The following is a 19,142-nucleotide window of genomic DNA, read 5'->3' as shown; positions in this document are numbered from 1 at the left end:
CAGATATAATAATTTAGAAAGTTCAAAATATTGTAAGAATTACCAAAATGTGATGCAGACATATGAAGTAAGCATATGCTGTTGGAAAAGTGGCACAAATAGACTTTCTTGATGCAGGTTGCCAGAAACCTTCAATTTGTAAAAAATGTGATATCTGGTAAGCACAATAAAATAAAATGCAATAAAACAGGACATGCCTGTAGTGTAGAACATGCCTCATGGATCAGGGTATAAGCTCCACATAGGCAGGAGTTTTAAACTGTTTTGTTCAGTGATACATTTCTGCACCTGGAAAAGTTTCTGGCAATGCATAGTGGGCACTGAATAAATATTTTTAATGGATGAATAAATATATGGACAGAGTCTTTGCAAAGACAAAGTTATATAGCAGATGTAGAAGTTTTTGTAAGTGGGTACAGAAGTCATTGTGAATAGTAAAATGCCATACATATTTTCTGAGTTCTTGCAATTTTACCTTGGTGACAGTGCTTCTATCTATACTCTCCTTTCCAGCCTCATGTGCCTCTTTCTCTCTTCCTCTACTTTATGTTTCAGTCTTGCTGGATTACTTAATGTTTTCTGATTGTGTGTTTTCTTTACTCTTGGTATTTATGCTCCACGGAATGCCCTTCCTACATTGCTGTCTATGTAGTTGAACAGAATTGAGTGGACCTAGCTGGGGATTCCAGGGTCCAGTTCAACCCCACCATAAAGTATGGCAGGAGAGCTCATAACATAACCTGTACAGACAACATTTTTTTTTTAACTGTCCTTAGAAAGCATCCAATACATTCTTAAAACAATCTGAGAATACCCATCTTAGTATGTACCAGATATTTGACTTGTGATGTCTCATACCTACCCTATGGAATAGGTACTATGATGACCACCTTTATACAGATGAGAAAACTTGAAGCTCAGTGAAGCTGAACAAAGTAACCCTTATAACACAGCTAGTCATAGAACCAGGATGGAAATTCAGCCCTATCTTGCTTTGTTTTTCTCATTGGATTTTGTTGTCTCTCTGGATTATCCATTTCTGAATTTCACTCAAGTGCATCTTTCTTCAGTTATGTGTTAAATCTTTAAAGCTGTAGATAGAGTCACAAATTCACAAAGTGGGCCTGATATCTCCAAAGGGCCTTCGACTGCAAGAATTCCAACTGTCTGCCTGGGTTCTCCATGGTAGCTGTGTATAAGTAATCATAATCACACCATTTCACTTCTCTTCCTCATAGGACACATCCACACATACTGACTCCCACATGATCTCTTTCTCTGGGGGGGAAAAAAAAAAGCATAAAGAGTGAGCAGTCCAAACTTGTCTGAACTTGCTTCTATCTCTGATACCATTTCTCTGATACAAATTCAGGTCTGAGTTGCAAAGTAAATTATCAACTTATTGTGAACCATTTCTCACTCTGGAAGCAGCATTTTATTTGGAAGACTGAGAGTCCAAGCCTCTTTCCTAAATTTTTAGTCTTTCGCCTGCTATCATTTTTTGTCTAGCTCTCTGTAAAACTGGGACACTGACCAGGGTATTTGCCTGAGACTCAGTTCTAGGTCTACCATTAATGCACCATTTATCATGGGCCAGTCATTTCACTTTTTGTGGCCTCACTTCCTTTTTTACTTTTTTTTTTTTTTTTTTTTTTTTTGGCCTCACTTTCTTTATCTGTAAAGTGGAAAGAACAAAACTTAGCTTATTTAATTCCCAGGGCAGAAATGTATATGTTCATAATGTGTGAGGCACTGTGATAGCCCTTTGGGACAAAAATGTCCAAGCTAGACTAAATCAATTTCCTTGTGGAGATGAAAGAGAATATAACAACAAGAAAAAAATATATATATCATATATAAGCATGTATGTGTATGAGTGTGTGTATGTGTGTGTGTGTGTGTATATATATATATATATATAGAGAGAGAGAGAGAGAGAGGGAAAGAGAGAATGTGTTCATTATGGTCTTTGACTGTTGGGCTTTAATTGCAGGGGGCATAGTCAGTAGTAGAAGATGTACTCAGAGATGTGTTGGGAGCCAGATCATGTGAAGTCTTGTAGGCTGTGATAATGACTTTAGATGTATTTTAAGTGTGGCAGGGCTATTGGAGAGTTTTGAGCAGGTGATAAGATCTTTCTCACATTTTGTAGAATCATTCTGGTTTCTGTGTGCAAATCAAATGAGATAAGGAATGTGAAAGCATTTTGTAAACACTAAGGTGCTGTAGATATCTGAGAAATTATTACCAGTGAGGTTACAGGTCAGGAAGATAATTAATGTATATCATTCAGAATACTGGCAGGAAACAGAAGGCATACTAAAAAATTTTGCAATAAATTTAATGAAGGAATATTTACAGAGGCAAGGGAAGATTTATGGGAATCAAGGAATCAAAAAGTGATGGTGAAGCGTCCAGTTTCTAGCAATATGAGGAAGCCATTACCTCCCACAGGCCTTAAAGGACTTGGGAAAGAAATAGTCTTACTAGAATCTAGAGAAAGTTGCTAACTTTGGGAGAGGGGCTGCCCAACCCCATCTATGGTTGTAGGTAGAAGAATATTGCCAATATCAGAGCCAATTTGACTGTGAGAGAGTGAAAGGGGTTGATTAATACACTGACTTCTCTTTTCTCTTATCTTCCAACCCTTAGCCAGTGTCTCCCATTGCCTGAAAACAACCAGAAACAAGAGGGCAAAAATGTTTTAGGTGATGCAGCATATAGAGATCAGCCTCCAAGGACACAGAGCAGGAAGAAAAGGCTTAGAAACAAATTTGGAGAGGTAAGAACAGAAAACCAGAACAGAATGTTTATAAACATTATCTATGAGACTGATTATCCAGTCATTGCTTTCTTAGATGACTGCAACAGTCTGTCACTGGATTTTTCCTTTTATAGTCTCTCTTTCTCATCATGTAGGTTTCAGAGACATTTTTCTAAAGCACAGCTCTGATAAAGTGACTAACTTGCTCAGAATCTTTCTATAGCTCACTCCTGTCCTGTCAAAACCCTTAACCCAGCATCATGAGGTACTGTGTAGAGTATGTAGTGGGGGTACTCAGCAAATAGTTATTAAATGTCAGTTCCTGCCAATCCTTGACATGGCATCAGACTAGTTTTGTTTCATTTTTCCTTATCTGACATATCTTATCCTTGGAAAGAAAGCTCTAGCTGAAAAGTCAATATGTCCCCCAACATATCCTGTCTTTAAAAAAAAACACAAAACTCTGTGCATTTCCTTGTATTGTACCACTCATCTGTAATGCCTTCTCTCCCTTTTCCACCTACAGAAAGCTGTCTCTAATTTGAAGAGCCAACTTAAGCCATTAAAAAATTCCTGAAATACCTTCAAGCATAAATAAAACTCCACTAGTCTTGCTTTGTTCTCTCAGGGACCTATTTAATGCTTTCCTTATAGTATGCAACACAATCTCTCTTCAGCAATAATTATCTGCATAAATGCCTATCTACTTGGTTAAACTGTGAACTTTTTAAAATGCGAGATTATAGTTTGCTTCCCTTTCTTTGTGCCTTTGGTGTTAGTTGACTAGTTCAGTGCCTGCTACCCAAAAACTATTTGCTGAGTTAATACTGAATGAAACTTCCTGAAATCCTGTGTGTCAGCAGTTAAATTTTTCCATAATTAACTCAGAGATTCTAAAAGACCTCAAAATGCCTTATGACTCAACAAAGCAAAATTCAGTTAGCTTTCATATTGATCAAGTGTTTTGTGTTACGGCATTATATCTCATTTTCTGAGATGTAATCACTCAGCTCTACTACACATAGCAACTCTTAGTCTGAACTTTAATTACACTTGGCTCCTCAGGCCCCATTCCAGTCTCCTGTAATCAGGGCTCAGTGGTCACTCTTGTCCACCTACACATTATTTTTCAGTAGTTAAAAATGTTATTTTGTTTCCTGGTTGAGCATAAATTCTGTCTCTCTGCCTCAGCACAATGTTCACAATATGAGTAGTTCAGACACTCTCCACACAGTAGGCATCCCTCAGAAAGTTCCTGAGAGTCATAGTTCTCTAGCACAGCTCCAGAACGTGTGCTGGCTGCCTAAGCAAATGTTAGGCTGCATAAAGGAGAAACAGAAATAAGAGGTTAGGTCCTGAGCCTTGGTTACTTATGGTTATAAGCAGAGTGCACCTTCCCAAGCAGGTTACTGGCCTTGGTCACAGGTGCCTTCCTACCTCCTCTATTGAGAATCTGCTACTTTCTTCCTCTGCCACAGGCAGGACATGTTATTTGCTAGAGATTTACTGAAGACCTATCTCATAGCAGATAATGTGCCCAGCACTGGATTGGTAGGAGAAGAGGAGGGAGAAATAGTGTAGGTAGGGACAAGGGTGGGCAGCAGTGGATAAAGCACTGTCCTTGTATAATCTTTCACCGGGATAGGTTGGATTTGTAAATGAATAAAGTTCACCTAATTTCAAATCTCTCTTCCATAAACCTGCTTCAGGGCCTTAAATTCCAATCAATAAAGTGACCTTTGTGGGTAGTAGAATGAAGATCCCATATCCAGAATGTCCCTGTTAATTGTCATGAATCTCCTGATTCCTGGGGATGGCTTCTGCCTCTACTCATTGCCTTTAGCCCTCTGTCCTTTCAAAATATATCCCACATTCAACTACCTCCAGTACTAATATCTTACTATAAATCACCATCATCTCTTTCTTGGATTATTTCAGTAGCCCTCTAACTACCCTCCCTGTTTCTATCTTTGACAAAATATTTTCTATGCACCAGCCAGAGTATTCCTTTATTTACTAGGTCCATCAGATCAAATTACTCTTCAGCTCAAAACCCTCTCCCAGAATAAAAGCTAAGTTCCTACAGTGGCTTCTAAGGCCTACATGATCTGGTCTCTCATCTCCTTATCTCTTACAACTCACCCCCTCATTTATTCTGCCTCACCTATATTGACCTTCCTGCGATTTGTGAAAAACAACCAGGAAGCTGCCCCTTCGAAGCCTCTGCATTTGCTGTTTTCCATACATGGAATGCTTTTTCTCCAGTATTTTCTTGGTTCACTCTTTCCCTTCCTTCATATTTTTGTTTTCGGATGTCATTGACCAAGATAAGTCTGTCCTGGTCATTCTGTTAAGAAGAATAGACATCCCTTGGTCATTCTCTGTCTGCTTGTTCTCTCTTATTTTCTTTATAAGCCAAATCACTATGTAGAATATATTATTCATTTGTATTTTTACTTCTTAAAGTAATTTTTATCTAACAAATGATAATTGTGTAGATTTATGGGGTACAATGTGATGTTTTGATCTATGCATACATTGTAGAAAGAGTCAACCAAGTTAATTAACATATCTATTGCCTCATCAACTTATCAATTTTTGGTGGTGAGAACATTCATTACTATTAACTGTTGTCACCATGCAGTGCAATAGATCACAAAAATATCTCTCTCTAGTCTGTCTGAAACTGTGTACCCTGTTGTATTTTTCATTATTTATTGTACGTCTTCCCTTACTAGAATGTAAGCTTTATGAAGGCAGAGACTTTGTCTTCCTTTTTTTTCACCACTATATCTTCAACACCTAGAATAGTACCTGACATATAGCAGATCTTGTTGAATAAATAAACTACTTAATGAGTGGATGTTGCTATCAGGAGGAAGTGATAGCATTAACTCTCAATGGTATACATGCCTACTGAACTTAGGGCCATATTAGAAAGAGAGCCCTGATCTCCAGCTAGCCTTTAACTGGAGATGTGGTGGAAAGGACAGGAGTAAACAGGTAAAAGAAAGTGATCACTGGAGGGTTATAATCACTTTGTGTCTAACCTGGAGTAGCTTGTGAACCATATTTACAAGAACAGGCTATTCAAGAGGTAGAAATAGCAGCAAAGCTTAAGGGAAAAGTAGGGGCAAAGGAAAGAGAGGTATAACGATGAAGAAAGTAAGAGAGAGCATAGGTGGTAGAAGAGGGGGTAGATGGGGAAGATTTGAGACAGGTAAAAAGTGAGGAAAAAGAAAAAGAAAGGAAAGGAGAAGGAAGACTTATATCAGCTTACAGTTGGGATGTAATTCTGCTTCTTGCCACTTTGAAAGGGAGTTTCATAAGTGTGTGGGGGAGTCAGGCCCTGGGAGATTTCCATGTGCCTTTTCAGAATTTTAGCTGGGCACTCTGTGGCTTAGTGACATTGCAGCAGTGAGAAATAATGCACTACATCCAAAGAGGCTGGGGGGTTGGGGGATGGAAAAGAAAATATTTAACTAAAAAGCAGATATGCATTAGTGACTGGGATGCTAATCACAAAGAGAATAACAATAGATTCATTGGCTCCTATGTGTATCAAATATACCATTGGCATAATATGCCATAAGCCTTCCCTATGAGACTGAAATTTCATCCAGAGGGTGTTGTCATTATAATACTTAAAACAGCCTCTTGCTTATACATTTTCATGTAAAGGAGCTAACCACCTCTAAAATCAGCCTTGTGCTCATAGATAGCTGTGATTGCTTGGAAATTCTTCCTTACGTTGACCTGAATTTTGTCATCTTGTGGCTTCTGCCCATGGTTTCCAGGTTTGACATAGTTTCTGTCTTCTGTACTCTTTGCACTGTAATAACTCCTTAGACGTTTGAAGGCATTAGTCATATCTTTTATAATATTCTCAGGACCAAACTGATCCAACTCCTTCAAACGTTTCTCCTAGGATCTACATTTTACCCCTGTCTTCAGCTTGCTCTCTCCCACATGGCACAGGTCTATCTGTGACTCTTTTTAAATGTGTGGAACCTATGACCAAAAGCATTAAAGTGAGTCATGATCAATTCAGAGGCAAGTAGAAAATTGTTTTCCACTTCTGGTCACTTTAAAAAATACATAGAGAGCCACAGTTTCTAAATGAGGAACACATTCAGAAGTAGGCTACAAAGTCTCAGAAAGATACTGCTGTGACATAAAAGTGACACAATTTCACATGTGATCTCCCTTGCATCACCTTTCACTGCAGCTTGGACTGTAAACCTGGGACTTATGGAGACCTAAGAAATTGCTAAACCTAACATGGCCATAATCTGCTCCAGCTCCAATATTTCCCATCCGCAAATATGTTGTAACAAGTTGCCTAGGCCTAAATATTTAGAAGTCTGCCTTAATTTATCTTGTTTTCTCACCATTTTAAAAAACAAAAAAGTCCAGTAGTCTCTACCTCTAAGATGTATCACTAATCCATTTACTTTTTTATTTTTTCTACTGCTACCACCAGGGTCTGAGCCACTATTTTCTGCCTAGATTGCTGCAGAAGACTTTCATCTAGTTGCCCTGCTTCCATGCACCATCACCCTTCCATCTCCTGCCCTACAATCTGTTTGCAACAGAGAAGCCAGATATTTATTTTTATAAACCTATGCCAAATAACATAACTCTTGCTCAAAAGCTTCACTGAGTTTCCATCACATTTTGAGTATAAGTCAAACTTATCACAGTCTACTTGATTTGGTTTCTTCTTGTCTCTTATGATTTTATCTCATACCCCTTCTTCCCTGATCGTTAACACTTCACTAGCTGCCCTTCCTTCCTTCCTTCCTTCCTTCCTTCCTTCCTTCCTTCCTTCCTTCCTTCCTTCCTTCCTTCCTTCCTTTCTTCCTTCCTTCCTTCCTTCCTTCCTCCCTCCCTTCCTTTCTTTCTACATAACTGAGATACAATTTACACACAGTAAAATAAGCATATCTTAAGTGTACAGTTTGATGCATTTTGAAAAATATATAAAGTGATTTACCCACCACTCAAAACAAGGCACAGATTTTCATAGTCCCAGATAGTTTCCTCATGCATCTTTTCAGTCAATTCCTATACATCAGCAGTAGGGGTAACCAATATACTAACCTCTCCCCCAACAGATTAGTTTTACCTGTTCTTGAATTTTATATGAATGAAATCATACAATGTGTATTATTTTGTGTAAAGATTCTTTCACTCAGCAAAATGTTTTTCAAACTCATCCACATTGTCAAATGTGTCAGCAATTGTTTTTCTATTACTGAGTCCACTAAACTTCTTTATGCTCAATATTAAATGTGATTCTTTTTTCCTGAAATGTCTTTCTCTGATCACTTGATATAAAGTAGCTTCCTCATCCCAGACATTCTTCATCACAATTCCTCATTCATTTTCTTTCATAGCACCCATAACCATCTGAAAGTATCTTGTTCATATAGGTTTGTTTCCTCATTTATTTTCTATTCATTAATAAAACTTCACAAAAGCAGAGATTTTTATTTGTTTTGGGTTTTTTTACTGCTATATTCTCAGACACTACCACAATGCCTGGCAGATACTATAAGCTCAAAAAATATTTTTGAATGAATACATGAAAAAGTCTATGGTATAGACTTAAGGAATGTAACTGACATCTGGAATGTAAATGACAAAACTAACAGTGCCTTATATGGGCACAGGTTGTCGGAGGTTACAAGGCTCTTTTCCATATTTTAACTGATTTGATTCTTATTCTGACGATAAGAGAAAGACACATCAGTGGTTGATAATTCTATTTGATGTAGGAGAAAACAGAGGTTCAAAGATATGAGATTACTACTTATTTGCCTAATGTCTCATCAAGTGGCAGAACTGGAAGTAAGAAGTATAATTTTTATGCTTGCTGTTCAAATTACTCCTCAGCCAAAAAGATGTTAAGAAAACTAGCTTACTCAATTGTGTTGCAACCTGGCTTGGTAACTGTTGTGTGGTTTTAACAGAGTAATGGGAAGAGAGTTCTTTGTGGAGAACAGAGAGAGAGAAGCAAGCAAAAAGTAATATATCATCATAACTTTGGTTCTGTCCAACTTGAGAGGCCACTTAATTTATCTCTTGACTTAGACAAAACTTAAAACTGGAGAACATAATTTCTTCCAGATATCTTGGCTTTGAAAAAATTCCCCATAGGGGTTTCCAAACCCCATTTTCTCTATGTTTTATCTTCTTAGAAGTCTTCCTGGTGCAATTTGCTCTTCTTAGCAGACTCATCTTCAGGAGAGAGAACATTTGATAAATGGCTCATGTCAGGGGCCCCGTCATGCATACCTCTTGGGGTTCATTAATAAGTTGGCTATAATCTTTGCACTGAGTGCCACCGAGTTTGGAAAACATGAGTCAGTGCTTCTGATCTTATTCAACTTTGGGCGAACTGTTTAAATTGAGTTTGGGACCATGCAAAGCCAAGCCCCCTTCCTTGTTGCCATGTGTATCTGTCTGAAGCAGCTTTGAAGGCTCCCTTTGATAGTTGTTCTCTTATGCAGACATTAGGCTTCTATTAACACAATATAAAATCACATTTGGTTTTTTGGTAGTCCCTTCTCACATAACTCACTCAGAGCTTGGAGGCAACTCAAATCTCTTTACTAATCTTTCACTGAAAAACTAGTTGTCAAGTCACATGTCATCTCAAGTGATGATAAGCCTCACTCTAGAAACAGTGTATGTGTGTTACGGAGTTTTGGGGTTGGAGGAGAAAAACAATGAAAAGTGCCATTCTAATTTATAGGGGCTTCTAAACTAAGACAGTGGAAATTGATCCTTACCATTTTCTCAAACCTTTATTGAGCAGTTGTTTTGAGATAGTCATGATAGAAGAGACTTTCACCTGCAGTCTCTTTTTAAACCTTTTTTATAAAAACAATCTTGAACAGTATAATAATAGCATCTTTAATTTACTCATGGGAAAATTGAGGATCAGCAAAGTTAAGTTGTTTGTCTACAGATCATACAGAATCTCAGGTTTGTCACTAACTCATGCCTTCATTTTCAGTCTCTTTGGAATTTCTTTTATTTATAAAAGTAAGACTTGGCAAGAGGATTTCTAGAAGTCTTCCCTACTGGTTTTGCTGTAACTGATTTACTTTTCTAAAATGTCAAGTTGGCATCCTGCATTCATACAGCAGGACTTTGCATTCCAAAAAAAATAAGACAAGAACATTGGATTGAAATGGGCAAAACAAAAAGCAGTTTTTATTTCTTAGCCTGTGATTCATAAATGACAACTGATCCTTCATGTAATTATTCACTATTTCAACCATGGAGTATAGTTGTCCCAAGCATAGGCACCTCCAGCATAACCTAGATTTAAATGGTAACTCTGCCTTTTACTGGCTGTGGAACCATAGCAGGTTAACCTTTTGGGATTTGGTATCCTCATCTGTGAAATTAAGTTAATGATACCTGACCCTTTAAAGCTGTTATGAAGATTAACCAAGATGTTTAGCAAGCGCCCAGGATAGAGTTCATTCTTACTAACTGCAATTGCCATTATTGTTGTTATTATTATTATTAATTCATTCAATTTGGCAAATATTTACTGAATTCTTAGGATAAAAGTAGATATGAAAGAGCTTTTTAATCTATAAAATATAAGAAATTATTCACTGTTGAGCAAAATCCTAACATACGATAAGAACAAAATAAATATTTGATGCATGAATAAATAAAGTTTTCACTCTGAGAAGAACTGACTCAGAAAAATAATTTATGTATCTGTTCTAGCATGGTACCTAGTTTCCATGATCAGCTGTGCTTATATAAAAATATTAGGCTCTTATTTTAAAATCAAACTTCAATTGTTTTTATATTTATAGAAAACCAAATAAACAAAACAAAGGGTCAGACACTGGAGCACCAAGTCTAGTGGAGGAGACAGGCAAGTTCTCAGATAACTCTAAATTGTAGTTATTAGTGTTGAAAAAAAATAATGACTGAAGGATTAGGGGACCAGGGTGGGGAATGGAATGGGAAAGGGCAGATGAGCAATCATCTAGGAATCAGGTCAGCTTCAGAGAGTTGGTGTCATTTTAACTGAATATTGAAAGAGAAGATGATATTATAAGTCAGCATGGGTTTAGAAAAATTATCCCAGTCAGAAGGAACAACAAGTACAAGGACACTAAGGAGTGAGAAAACTTCATGTGCTCAGGAAAAAGAAATCATATTGGTGTGACATTAGTATAGGGTGGTCCTAGAGTGGTAATAAGCAGGTTTGAAAACATAAGCATAAACTACATCATGGAGGGGATGGTATGTGTTTAGTGCATATCATTTTGTAGGTGAAACTGGCTTACAGAGTAGTCTCAACAGGAGGAATGGTAGGATAAAATGGTTTGAATTTATCATTCAGTCTTTAAATTATGTTCTGTTTAGTTCTCCTTCTTGATGATATCTTGGATGGATGCTATATTATTCTGGTTACTTGCAGATATTTGGAGTAAGTCAAATATAGTTTAAAATATAACTTTATATCCATTTTAAGTAATATTTGCCCCCTTCCCTTGGCCCCGGATCAGATAATGGTTTAAAATATTTGGAGTGTAAAGGGGTCTACTTCCTTTTGCACTCATAACACCTGGATGGCATGGCAGGCAACACTATCCAATCCTAACTCTTATAGCATGACAGGCTACACATGCTAGAGCTTCCAGCTTCTGCCAGAACTGTATAGGCAGGCACATCTCTGTGTTCCCCTAAGAAGTACTTGGATAGCAGAATGGGGTGACTTAGCGAGAATATGGTCTGTCTGCCAACTGTGGTCCCTGCCTGAGGGAGCACTGTGAAGCAGAACACTCAACAAAAGATATGTGAGCATGGAGTCATGTAATCAGAGGGGGCTACCCCAAGATCCAGGAGTGGACTGGATCCAAAACAAATCAACTGAGCTCACCATATACTACAATCAAACCGCCAAGGGTATCAAAGAAGAGAAAAGCAAAAACCCATCCAAAGGACACTAACTTCAAAAATTGAGGGAACATCAGCCCATACATATGAGAAAAAACTAGTGCAAGAACTCCAGTGACTCAAAAAGCCAGAATGTACTCTTAACTCCAAACCATTGCACCATTTCTCCAGCAATGGTCCTTAGTCAGGCTGAAATGGTTGAAATGTCAGAAATAGAATTCAGAATACAGAAAGAAAAACAGATTATTGACATTTAGAAAGAAAGTTGAATCCTACTTAAAGGAATCTAAGGAATACAATAAAATGATGCAGAAGCAAGGGATAAAATGCACATTTTAAGAAAGAACCAAACTGATCTAATAGAGCTAAAAAAACACTTCAAGAATTTTAGAGTACAATCAGAAATATTAACAATAGAATTGACCAAGCTGAGAAAAGAATCTCAGAGCTCAAAGATTGTTTATCTGGATTAAGCCAGTCAAACAATAATAAATAAAAAACAATAAAGAAGAATGAAGAAAAGTGAAATATAGGATTATGTAAAGAGATCAAATATATGACACATTGGTGTCCCTGAAAGAGAAGGATAGAAAGTAAGCAACTTGGAAAACATATTTCAGGATATCATACATGAATGTTTTCCCAACCTTGCTAGAGAGGCCAACATTCAAATACAGGAAATACAGAGAACTAATGTGAGATGATCAACAGAGTGACTATCCCCAAGATATATAGTTACCAGATTCTGCAAGACAGAAATAAAAAAGAATAAAGGCAGCTAGAGAGAAGGAGAAGGTCACATACAAAGAGAAGTCCATCAAACTAACAGCAGAGCTCTCAGCAGAAACCTACAAGCCAGAAGAGATTGGGGACCTATATTTGGTACTCTTAAAGAAAAGAAATTCCAAACAAGAATTTCATATTCAGCAAACTTAAGCTTCATAATCAAAGTAGAAATAAGATCCTTTTCAGACAAGCAAATGCTGAGGAAATTTGTTACCACCAGACCTGCCTTACAATAGCTCTTGAAGGAAGTACTAAATATGAAAAGAAAAGACTGTTAAATGCCATTACAGAAACACACTGAAGTACACAGACCACTGGCACTGTAAAGTAACCACACTAACAAGTCTGAATGATAACCAGCTGACATCATGATGACAGGATGAAATCCACACATAACAATACTAACCTTGAATGTAAATGGGTTAAATGCTCCAATTAAAAGGCACAGAGTGGCAAGCAGGATAAATAACCAAGAATCATTGGTCTGCTGTCTTCAAGAGACCCATCTCACATGAAATGACACACATAGCCTCAAAATAAAGGGCTGGAGAAAAATCTACCAAGAAAATAGAAAACAAAAAAAGTAGGGGTTGCATTACTAGTTTCTGACAAGAAAGATTTTAAAGCAGCAAAGATTAAAAAAGATAAAAGAAGGGCATTGCAAAATGATAAAGGGTTCAATTCAACAAGATCTAAACATAATATGCTCCCAACACAGGAGTACCCAGATTTATAAATCAAGTTCTTGGAGACCTTCAAAGATAGTTAGGCTCCCACAAAATAATACTGAGAGACTTTAACACCACATTGACCATAATAAACAGATTATCAAGACAGGAAATTAACAAAGTTATTTAGGACCTGAAATCAGCACTGGATCAAATAGACCTGATAGACATTGGGAGACCGCTTCACAGAAAAAAAACAAAACAAACAAAAAAAAAAAAACAGAAAAAAAAAACCCAGAATATACCTTCTTCTCACTGCCACATGGCACATGCTCTAAAATCAGTTACATAATCAGAAGTAAAACATGCCTCAGCAAATGCAAAAGAAGTGAAATTACAACAAACAGTCTCTCAGACCACAACACAATCAAATTAAAATTAAGACTAACAAATTCACTCAAAACCATACAATTACATGGATATTGAATAACCTGCTCCTGGATGACTTTTAAGTAAATAATAAATTTAAGGCTTATATCAAGATGTTCTTTGAAACTAATGAGAACAAAGATACAATGTACCAGAATTTCTGGGACACAGTTAAGGCAATGTTAACAGGGAAATTTATAGCACTAAATACCCACATCGAAAAGTTAGAAAGATCTCAATTTAACAACATAACCTCACAACTAAAAGAACTAGAGAAGCAATAGAAAACCAACCCCAAAGCTAGCAGAAGACAAAAAACAACCAAAATCAGAACGAAACCGAAGGATATTGAGACACAAAAACATTCAAAGATCAATAAATCCAAGATGTGTTTTTCTTAAAGAGTAATGAAATAAATAGACTGCTAGCTAGACTAGTGAAGAAGAGAGAAGATCTAAATGAACACACTCAAACACCAAGGGTGATAATACAACTGACCCCCACAGAAATACAAAGAAGCATCAGAGAATATTATGAACACCTATATGCAGATAAACTAGAAAATCTAGAACAAATAGATAAATTTCTGACCACATACATCCTCCCAAGACTGAACCAGGAAGAAATTGAATCCCTGAATATACCAATAACAAGCTCTGAAACTAAGTCAGTAACAAATAGATTACCAACCAAAAAAAAAAAGTCCAGGACCAGACAGATTAACAGATAAATATTACCAGTTGTATAAAGAACTGGTGCCATAACTGCTGAAACTATTCCAAAAAATTGAGAAGAAGGGACTTCTCCCCAACTCATTCTATGAGGCCAGCATCATTCTAATACCAAAAATTTGGTAGCGATACAACAAAGAAAGAAAACTTCAGGTCAATATCTTTGATGAACACTGATGCAAAAATCCTCAACAAAATGCTGGTCAACCTAGTCAAACAGCACATCAAAAAGATAATCCACCATGATCAAGTTGGCTTTATCCCTGAGACACAAGGTTAGTTCAACATATGCAAATCAATAAATATGATTAATCACATAAACAGAACTAAAGACAAAAACTACATGATTATTTCATTAATGTAAAAAAGACTTTCAATAAAATGCAACACCCTTTCATGTTAAAAACTCTAAATAACCTAGGTATTGAAGAAACATACCTCAAAATAATAAGAGCCATTTATGACAAACACAGCCAACATCATACTGAATGAGCAAAAGCTGGAAGCATTCCCCTTGAAAACCGTCATAAGACAAGGATGCCCTCACTCACCATTCCTATTCAAGATAGTATTGGAGGTCCTAGCCAAGGCAATTAGACAAGAGAAAAAAAAAAAAAAAAAGGTTCCAAATAGAAAGAGAGGAAGTCAAACTATCCCGGTTTGCAGATAACATAATTATTTATCTAGAAATCCCCATAGTTTCAGTCATAAAGCTTTTTCAGCTGATAAGGAGCTTCAGTAAAGTCTCAGGATACAAAAACTAATGTGCAAATATCACTACCAATCATATACACCAACAGCAGTTAAGCTGGGAGCCAATCCCATTCACAATTGCCGGCTCCAAAATAAAATAACTAGAAATACAGCTAACCAGGGAGGTAAAAGATCCCTACAAGAACTACCAAGCACTGCTCAAATAAATCAGAGATGACACATATAAGTGGAAAAACATTCCATGCTCACGGATGGGAAGAGTCAATATAATTAAAACGGCCATACTGCTCAAAGCAATGTGTAGATTCAAAGCTATTCTTATCAAACTACCAATGATATTTTTCACAAAAACTAAAAAGAAACTATTTAAAAAGGTATATAGAACCTAATAGAGCCTGAATAACCAAAGCAGTCCTAAGCAAAACAAACAAACAAACAAACAAAAAACAACAACAACAACAAAACCCTCACTGTTCCAGCCTCTGGGGTGCATTGCAACCTTGCAGCCTGCGACCTGCAGAGAAAAAAATTACTTATTTTCTTGCCCCATACATACCTTGAAGCGAGCAAAAATAAATAAATTTTAACCATGAGGGAAATTGTGCACATCCAGGCCGGTCAGTGTGGTAACCAGATCCCTATGCCAAGTTCTGGGAGGTGATCAGTGATGAACATGGCATCGACCCCACCGGCACCTACCATGGGGACAGCAACCTGCAGCTAGACCGTATCTCTGTGTACTACAATGAAGCCACAGGTGGCAAATATGTTCCTCGTGCCATCCTGGTGGATCTAGAACCTGGGACCATGGATTCTGTTTGCTCAGGTCCTTTTGGCCAGATCTTTAGACGAGACAACTTTTTACTTGGTCAGTCTGGGGCAGGTAACAACTGGGCCAAAGGCCACTGCACAGAGGGAGCCAAGCTGGTTGATTCTGTTCTGGATGTGGTATGGAAGGAGGAAGAGAGCTGTGTCTGCCTGCAGGGCTTCCAGCTGACCCGCCCACTGGGTGGGGGCACATGCTCTGGAATGGGTACTCTCCTTATCAGCAAGATCTGAGAAGAGAACTCTGATCACATCACGAACACCTTCAGTGTGGTGCCTTCACCCAAAGTGTCTGACACCGTAGTTGAGCCCTACATTGCCACCTCTTCGTCCATCAATTGGTAGAGAGCACTGATGAGACCAATTGCATTGACAACGAGGCCCTCTATGATATCTGTTTCCACACTCTGAAGCTGACGACACAAACCTACGGGGATCTGAACCACCTCCTCTCAGCCACCATGAACGGTGTCACCACCTGAGTCCACTTCCCTGGCCAGCTCAATGCTGACCTCGGCAAGTTGGCAGTCAACATGGTCCCCTTCCCACGCCTCCATTTCTTTGTGCCTGGCTTTGCCCCTCTCACCAGCCGTGGAAGCCAGCAGTATTGAGCTCTCACAGTGCTGGAACTCACCCAGGTGTTCGATGCCAAGAACATGATGGCTGCCTGTGACCCCCGCCACAGCCGATACCTCACCGTGGCTGCTGTCTTCCGTGGTCGGATGTCCATGAAGGAGGTCGATGAGCAGATACTTAACGTGCAGAACAAGAACAGCAGCTACTTTGTGGAATGGATCCCCAACAACGTCAAGACAGCTGTCTGTGACATCCCACCACGTGGCCTCAAGATGGCAGTCACCTTCATCGGCAACAGCACTGCCATCCAGGAGCTCTTCAAGCGCATCTTGGAGCAGTTAACTGCCATGTTCCGCCAGAAACCCTTCCTCCACTGGTACACAGGCGAGGGCATGGACAAGATGGAGTTCAGGGAGGCTGAGAGCAACATGAACTACCTCGTCTCTGAGCATCAGGAGTACCAGGATGCCACCGCAGAAGAGGAGGAGCATTTCAGGGTGAAGAGGCCGAAGAGGAGGCCTAAGGCAGAGCCCCCATCACCTCAGGTTTCTCAGTTCCCTTAGCCATCTTACTCAACGGCCCCTTTCCTCTTCCTCAGAATTTGTGTTTGCTGCCGCTATCTTGTTTTTTGTTTTTTCTTCTGGGAGGGGAGTCTAGAACAGTGCCTAGCACATAGCAGGCACTCAATAAATACTTGTTTGTTGAAAGTCTCCTCTCTCTTTCCACTCTGGGAAACCTAGATTTCTGCCATTCTGGGTGACCCTGTATTTCCTTCTGGTGTCCATTCCTTCCATCTATCCAGTTAATATTTCCCTCTTAAAAATCTCCAAGAAGCTGGGTCTCATCCAGATCCCATTGAGAACCAACCAGGTGCTGAAAACCCATGTAGATAACGGCCACCATCCTAAGCCCAAATTAGAAAATGGCAAAAGGTAGTGGATAGAAGTCACTATATAATGAAGGGGATGGGATTTCCTGTTCTAAAAGTTTTGGAGAGAGAAATCCAGGCTATTAAAGTCACTAATCTCCATGTATGTCCTTTTCCCATCTCAGCTTCAAGGGAGGTGTCAGCAGTATTATCTCCTTTTTCAATCTCCCTCCAAGCTCTACTCTTTGGAGGGGTCTGTCCCACTCTGTCAAGTGGAATCTTTCCCTTTCCAACTCTACTTCCCTCACTTGAACTCCTTTCTGCTGATCAGAGAAAGGGATCAAGGGCGGGGTGGGGGCGGTGGAGAAGAGACCAGCCTTGGTCCCTAAGCCTCCAGAAATGTCCTCTTAATCCCCACTTTTTATTACCCCCCAAAAAGAATGAACATCCCTGACTGTGAAATGGTGTATACTGCCACATCAGTGTTTGAGTCAATCCCCAGAGGAGAGGGGAACCCTCCATCTTTTTTGCAACATCTCTATTCATTTTGCTGTTGCTTCCCCCTCCACACTTGGTTTTGTTCTATCCTACATTTTATATTTCTATTTTGTGTTGAACTTGTTGCTTTTTCTTATATTGAAAAGATGACATCACCCCAAGAGCCAAAAATAAATGGAAATTGAAAAAAAAGAAAAAAGCTGGAGGCATCATGTAACCTGACTTCAGTATTTACCTGATTTCAATGTATACTTCAGGGTTATAGTAACCAAAATAGCATGGTAGTGGTACAGAAACAGACACATAGACCAACAAAACAAAACAAAGAACCCAGAAATAAGGCCGCACACCTGCAACTATCTGATCTTTGACAAATATTAAAAAAAAAAAAAAAAAAAAGCAATGGGGGAAAGCCCTCCCTATTCAATAAATGGTGCCAGGGTAACTGGATACCCATATGCGAAGACTGAAACTGAACCTCTTTCTTTTATCCTCTGCAAAATTAACTCAAGATGGATTAAAGACTTAAATGCAAAATTCTAAACTATAAGACAACCTAGGCAATACCATTCTGAACATAGGAATGGTCAACAATGTCATGACGGAGTTGTCAAAAACAATTGCAACAAAAGCAAACACTGACAAATAAGATTTAATGAAACTAAGAAGCTTCTGCACAGCAAAATAAACTATCAACAGAGTATGCAAACAACCTACGGAATAGGAGAAAAGTTTTGCAAGTTGTGTATCTGACAAAGGTCTGATATTTAGCGTCTATAAGGAATGTTAACAAATTTACAAGAAAAGTAGAAACAACTCCATTAAAAAGTCGGCAAAGGGCATAACCAGACACTTTTCATAAGTGTGTTTCATAAGACACTTTTCATTTGACCAACAATCATATGAAAAAAAGCTCAAAATCACTGATTATTAGAGAAATGCAAATCAAAACTTCAATGAGATACCATCTCACACTAGTTAGAAGGGCTATTACTAAAAAGTCAAGAAATAACAAATGCCAGCAAGCTTGCAGAGAAAAAGGAACACTTTTACCCTGTTGGTGGGAGTGTAAATTATTTCAGCCCCTATGGAAGACAGTGTGGTGATTCCCTAGAGACCTAAAAAACAGAAATATCATTCAACCCTATTAATTCCATTACTTGGTATATACCCAAAGGAGTAAAAGTTGTTCTATTATGAGACACATGATGTGCGCATATGTTCATTGCAGCACTATTCACAATAGCAAAGACATGGAACCAATCTACATGCCCACCAATGATAGAATGAATTTTTAAAATGTGGTACATATACGCCATGGAATACTTTGCAGCCATCAAAAA

The 19,142-nt window shown here is 38.3% G+C and overlaps 1 pseudogene; it reads left to right on the top strand.

The window, feature by feature from the left end:
• Positions 1-15,570: 15,570 nt before the first annotated feature.
• Positions 15,571-17,064, top strand: LOC103232102 (tubulin beta chain pseudogene; annotated as a pseudogene).
• Positions 17,065-19,142: the final 2,078 nt, after the last annotated feature.

Source organism: Chlorocebus sabaeus, chromosome X (assembly GCF_047675955.1).
Source record: "Chlorocebus sabaeus isolate Y175 chromosome X, mChlSab1.0.hap1, whole genome shotgun sequence".
In the NCBI taxonomy this organism is placed as follows: Eukaryota; Metazoa; Chordata; class Mammalia; order Primates; family Cercopithecidae; genus Chlorocebus; species Chlorocebus sabaeus.
This window is presented reverse-complemented; position numbering and strand designations above follow the sequence as displayed.